Here is a 6,159-nt window from a genome sequence, read left to right on the forward strand (position 1 = left end):
CTGAACAATTTAGCTAATGATCACTATATAGTTTGAAGTTTTCGATTAAACCTTACACTTTAAAATGCCTTTTTTTTTCAGTATGAGACTTTTTCAACGAACTGGATATCTTGAAGAACTATTTCAAATGACAGCACTCAAAACAGTGAATAAACAACAGCAGAGAGAAAGATGACGGCGAAACTTCTGCCATCGAAACCAAGATTGACTTTGAAAGCTACCATTAATCTTCTGTTGGAAACATACGGTCTTTTCTGTCTTCTTCTCTCCTTTCGTAATTAACTTCTCTTCCATTTAATGAGGCCATTTAGCCAATGAATTCTGTAGAGTTGCAACCCAGTATAAACTAAAGAAACCTTCCCAGCTCTCACTTATCTTAAGAAAGTCGTTATTTTTAAATCTTTAACGAATTGGAAATGTTGTTTATGATTATTATAAAAAGCGTAGGAAAATAAGATATTTGAAAAGGTTTTTCGTTGTACAAAACTTGAAGATAGCTTTGATATACAGAAACATCTGTTAGCTGAGTTCTTGCACAAATCTTTTGCAAGATCTCAACCAATAACTGGTCCAGTTATCAACGCTATTTTCAAGTTTTGAACAACTCGACTTTCAAGATCTGCATATCAAAATGAGCCGATGTTTTCATTTATGAACGTTATATTTTAAGGTCTGTGCAAGAACTCAGATAACACGTTTCTGTATATCAAAACTATCTTAAGTTTTATAAGATTTATCAATTATAAAACTGCCTGTAGCGTATTAACGTTAAACGCATATATATATATATTCTAGCTGCATTTTAACCAACCTAGGTTATTATACAAGCTGAATTTGGACTAAACTAAAACAAATATCGTATTTCGGCCCGTTTTTCTATAATGCACTATAAATTATTGAAGCGAGCAATCCGACAGATGAACATATTAAGAAAAATATTCTGAAAACAGCTCTAATTTACCATTTTACTCAAACAAAAGAGTAACAACAAAGCTATTAAATGATAATAGAAATTGCAAATGACATTTGTTCTAGCATATTAAGAATCATGTGTTTATTGGTATTATTTTTCATAATTATAAATTTCCAGCGCTATGTATGTATATATATATATATCCCTGCCAAAATGGTCGGGGCATGTGAACATAGAGTGTGTATGGTTAAGGGGGGGGGGGCTTTGAAATAATTTTCCTATCACTATTAGCATCAAGTTTGGCTGTTATGGTCTCAAATGGTCAAATGATCTCAAATATGTATGTATATATATTCCTGCCAAAATGGTCGGGGCAAGTAAACATAGAGTGTGTATGTTAAGGGGAAGGGGGCTTTGTAATAATTTTCCTATCACTAATATTAGCATCAAGTTTGGCTGTTATGGTCTCAAATGGTCAAATGATCTCAAATATGTATGTATGTATATATATACATATTCCTGCCAAAATGGTCGGGGCACGTAAACATAGAGTGTGTATGTTAAGGGGAAGGGGCTTTGTAATAATTTTCCTATCACTAATATTAGCATTATGTTTGGCTGTTATGGTCTCAAATGGGTCCCAGCTGTTGTGGGGTGCAAATCGCAAACACAGTTGTTTCACAAACTTCATACATTAATGATGACAGGAAGGTTATGTTTTTTTTAACTGTTTGAAAATGCGCTCTAGAACCAACTTTCCGATACAATAACATTGGAATAGTCATGAGTGATACGAATTTTTTTGGGTATGGTCTTTCTCCCTGAAAATTTATGTTATGTTAATGTCCATGGTCATTTAGTCTTGCAGACGTTACCCAGAGCCAGGTCCCACACACACACAACGTACAAAGTGCCCCTCCCCCTCACGCACAACGCTCTCACCAAAATCCTACAAAGTTGGCATTAAACAACAACACTCACACTGCCTCCCTCGAAACCCACACTAAACACTCACTCTGAAAACTGATAAAGAGTTCCAAACACACCACAACACTTGTGATCTGTCTTCAACACCTCAGTGCTAACGTGCTACATATCAAGTAAAGCAGTACCAAGTATTCTTGGGGTGATGTAGAATATTTATCTACACCATTCTCTCAAAGAACATATTGCACAGATGGTACACACTTACTTGAGACCACATTGAATGCACTAAAGTCATTGAATATGTGTTGTAAGGATGACTTCAGGCAATCCTGGGAAATGCCTTTCGTCACAACACGATTTCCATTGGCCCTAAACGTTTCTTTGAAATTGTACTATAAAAACTTCCATACCGTTGAACAATTTAGAATAGTTTCATATTAACCAGCCCCCCCAGTGGCACAGCGGTATGTCTGCGGAATTACAACGCTAGAAACGGGTTTCGACACCCGTGGTTGGCAGAGCACAGATAGCCCATTATATAGCTTTGTGTTTAATTAAAAAAAACAACAACATATTAACCAAGAATATTTTTAACATTTACATTTAATTTGTACATAATACGACTTTTGGCATTGAGCAAACACTTCCACGTTACTAAACTACACTGCTCTGTCAAATATGTCGAGACACCCTTTGAACATGTAACATGGCACATCCAGCATGACTAGCAAGGAAATGAATGTATATAATATACAGAGATAGAAACACCAGTTAGTGTCTCCTTCTACTATACAAGTAGAAATACTATGGCGCCGCGCTGTACAGAAATATGTAACATATTTAAAATCAAACCTATGTGCCTGAAGCAGCCTTTTATTAAAAAAAAATGTTTCGATGAAACCTAAATCATGTGGTCTACGGCAAGATCAACATTAATTAGAACTCTGTTTAATGAATCTAGTATGATCTAATCATTTAGATAGTATATGTAATAGAATTAATAGTTAAAGATACGTACAATGTAAAGGGGTATTATTTCATGATTCTCATTTGCTCACTGTTGTACCCTTGCGGTCTTGATTTACTCACTACTGTACTGTTGCGGCGTTAATTTTGCCATTATTGTACTGTTGCCGTCTTGATTTACTCACTACTGTACTGTTGCGGCGTTAATTTTGCCCATTATTATACTGTTGCCGTCTTGAGTTCCTCACTATAGTACTGTTGCTATCTTGATTTGCCAACAACCGTGTTGTTGATGTCTTGAGTTACTAGTTATTGCACTCTTGTGATTTTGATTTCCCCGTTATTGTACTGTTGCTGTATTAATTTCTCACTATTGCACTGTTGCTATCTTGATTTGCCCACGACCGTATTGTTAATGGGTCGAGTTACTCGCTATTGTACTCTTGCGGTCTTGATTTGTTCGCTAATGTACTGTTGCAGTATTCATTAGACCAGTATTTTACTGTTGCTGTTTTGAATTACTCACAATTGTTCTGTTGCTATTTTTATTTCCCACTATTGTACTGTTGCTGTCTAATTTGACCACTACTGTGTTGTTGTTGTTGTCTTGATTTGACCATTATTACACTGTTGCTGTCTTGAGTTACTCGCTATTGTACTGTTGCTGTCTTGCTTTGACCGCTATTATAATATTGCTTTCTGATTTGACAACTATTGTACTGTTGCTGTCTTGATTTGACAACTATTGTACTGTTGCTGTCTTGATTTAACCACTATCGTACTGTTGCGGCGTTAATTTTGGCCGTTATTGTACTGTTGCCGTCTTGATTTACTCACTACTGTACTGTTGCGGCGTTAATTTTGCCCATTATTGTACTGTTGCCGTCTTGATTTGACAACTATCGTACTGTTGCTGTCTTGATTTAACCACTATCGTACTGTTGCTGTCTTGATTTAACCAACTATTATATATATTGTGTTATTGTTGTCTTGATTTATCCACTATTGTAATGTTGCTATTTTAGTTACTCACTATCGTATTGTTGAGATTTTGAGTTACTCGCTATTGCACTGTTGCTGTTTATGGAGAACATTTTCACAATATAATTATTCTTAAATGTTACCAAACAAATCTTAGAGTAGTATGTTCGAGTACATGCTAAAAGATACGCCTTGTCAAAAAACTTACAACGTGTAATCCTAAGCGAAATGCTCCCCAGTGGCACAGCGGTATGTCTGCGGACTTACAACGCTAGAAACCGAGTTTCGATACCCGTGGTGGGCAGAGCACAGATAGCCCTTGTGTAGCTTTGTGCATAATTAAAAAACAAACAAACAAACCTAAGCGAAATTCCATCTGAAACAGCAGAACAAAGCATATTTACTCTGAAAGTTGAGTCTGCTGTGAAACTATTAATCTCAGAAAAATACATGGTATGTGTTCGTACAAAATCCTTCACATTCTGACTGACCCGTCCTAAAAACGTCAACATTTTTCTTATTTAGATGTATAAAGTTCTGAACTTACACTAACCAAGGACGTTGACGCAATCCTAACTTTCAGTGTTTTTGATTCAATTTCTCCGGAAGCCTCGAATCGCCTCAAGCTACTTAAACGCAGCATTGGCTAAACATAAAACGATAAAGCGATTTGTGCACGGATTTCTCTTAGAATTTTGTCAGCATACGTGATAAAGTTACTTAGTTCTAACGTGTAATTTTGTTTATGTATTTCCAAATCGTAATAAGACTTGAAATGTATTGTTGTACGTCATGCCCAGTAGAAAAGTCCCCCCCCCCGTGGGACTGTGGTAAGTTTTCGGACTCACAACTACAACGCTAAAATCCGGGGTTCGATTCCCCGCGGTGAACACAGCAGATGGCCCAATGTGACAAGCAAATAGGTCATTAGGAATTAAAATTGAAAAAGTAAAACGGGATGAATTACTTACGGATTTTGTACTCTATGAAAAGTAAAACGGAATGAATTACTTACGGAGTTTGTACTCTATGAAAAGTAAAACGGGATGAATTACTTACTGAGTTTGTACTATATGAAAAGTAAAACGGGATGAATTACTTACGGAGTTTGTACTCTATGAAAAGTAAAACGGGATGAATTACTTACGGAGTTTGTACTCTATGAAAAGTAAAACTAGAATCCAAGACATCGTAGCTTTCCTTTGAGTTGATCCAACAGGTGGACAACTACAGTCTAGAAGTCCACTAGCTTAGTTTGTGGTTGTAGCGAGCATCTTTTGAAGCTGTATAATAATCCCTTTTTCCAATCCGCAATCTAAACTGATTTAAATTGATTGCAGAACCCTTGGTCGAGTTACATCATATTTACAGCCACGGAGTTCTTTGAATTAAGAACATCGTGGATAAGGAAGTTAGTTTGAAATAATATCTCAGGAATGTTCACATTTAGTAACACTAATTTTTTTTTTTCTCCTCTCACTAAACTCACGTTTTTAGTTACCATTTATTTTTTAACTTATTAATCACTTACTATGTAAAACGTTTAAGATATGCACCGTTACAGAGGCAACTGCCATTTTGCACCATCAAATAAAAAGAACGTTTCCGCGCTACTGATGTTTGTACCAATATGTAGTAACACCAGTTGATTCCTGCTGAATAGTCTTTTGTTTCGCCTTGCTTGGGAGTTCCGACTGGTTAGCCCGCCCACAACGGAGTTACTGTTTGCGTTCTACCGAGAACCATCGTGCTGTGTCGTCTATCGTCTGCCCAGCTGCGACGGATAACGTGGCTGTCACGTGATTTTGAAGTGGTTTCTCGCGTGAGAATTCTTGTGAACTATCATCGACAGGTTGTAGTGATTTACCAGGTCTGCTCTGGACGGCTTTGTAACCGCTGTCCAGAGGACAGTTAAAGGAAAACTTTGATTAAGGCTTAACTGAAGAAAGACAACTTATATTTATATATATAATACCAGTTCTTTATGACTTGAAAAATATACCACATTCGTTAAACATCGATTAATCTTTATCAAAATATTTTCTCTCTTTGAAAATATTCATATCTAAAACTTTTCCTTTTCTTTAAAATATTCTTTCAGTGTCTTGTGCACGTGGTGAAACATGAAGTATGTAAACTTCTTTCTCGTTTGATGTTCTACACTTTAGAGATCCAAACTGGTTAGCGCGTCCGGCTGCGGAGCGGAACGTTCAAGGTTCGAGGCGAAATGCTGCTGAAAATGGTGCGTACTTTCATCTATGGATGCATTGTAAAAATAAAGTCAAATCTCTTTAATCGGTTTTATGAGGTGGACATTGTCATTGTGGCGGCGGGTGCTCCTGAGTGGCTGCCCTTTCTTTGGGACTACAATA

At 36.6% G+C, this 6,159-nt stretch overlaps 1 pseudogene across 1 annotated transcript in view; it reads right to left on the bottom strand.

Annotated features, from left to right (window-relative positions):
* LOC106465139 overlaps positions 1-5,518 on the bottom strand; it is a 148,005-nt pseudogene extending 142,487 nt beyond the window's left edge. The window contains exon 1 of the transcript XR_002611899.1: positions 4,935-5,518. The product of XR_002611899.1 is annotated as a Down syndrome cell adhesion molecule homolog (transcript). The remainder of the gene's footprint in view (positions 1-4,934) is intronic.
* Positions 5,519-6,159: the final 641 nt, after the last annotated feature.

The sequence above is a fragment of the Limulus polyphemus genome, unplaced genomic scaffold (genome assembly GCF_000517525.1).
Source record: "Limulus polyphemus unplaced genomic scaffold, Limulus_polyphemus-2.1.2 Scaffold1847, whole genome shotgun sequence".
NCBI lineage: Eukaryota > Metazoa > Arthropoda > Merostomata > Xiphosura > Limulidae > Limulus > Limulus polyphemus.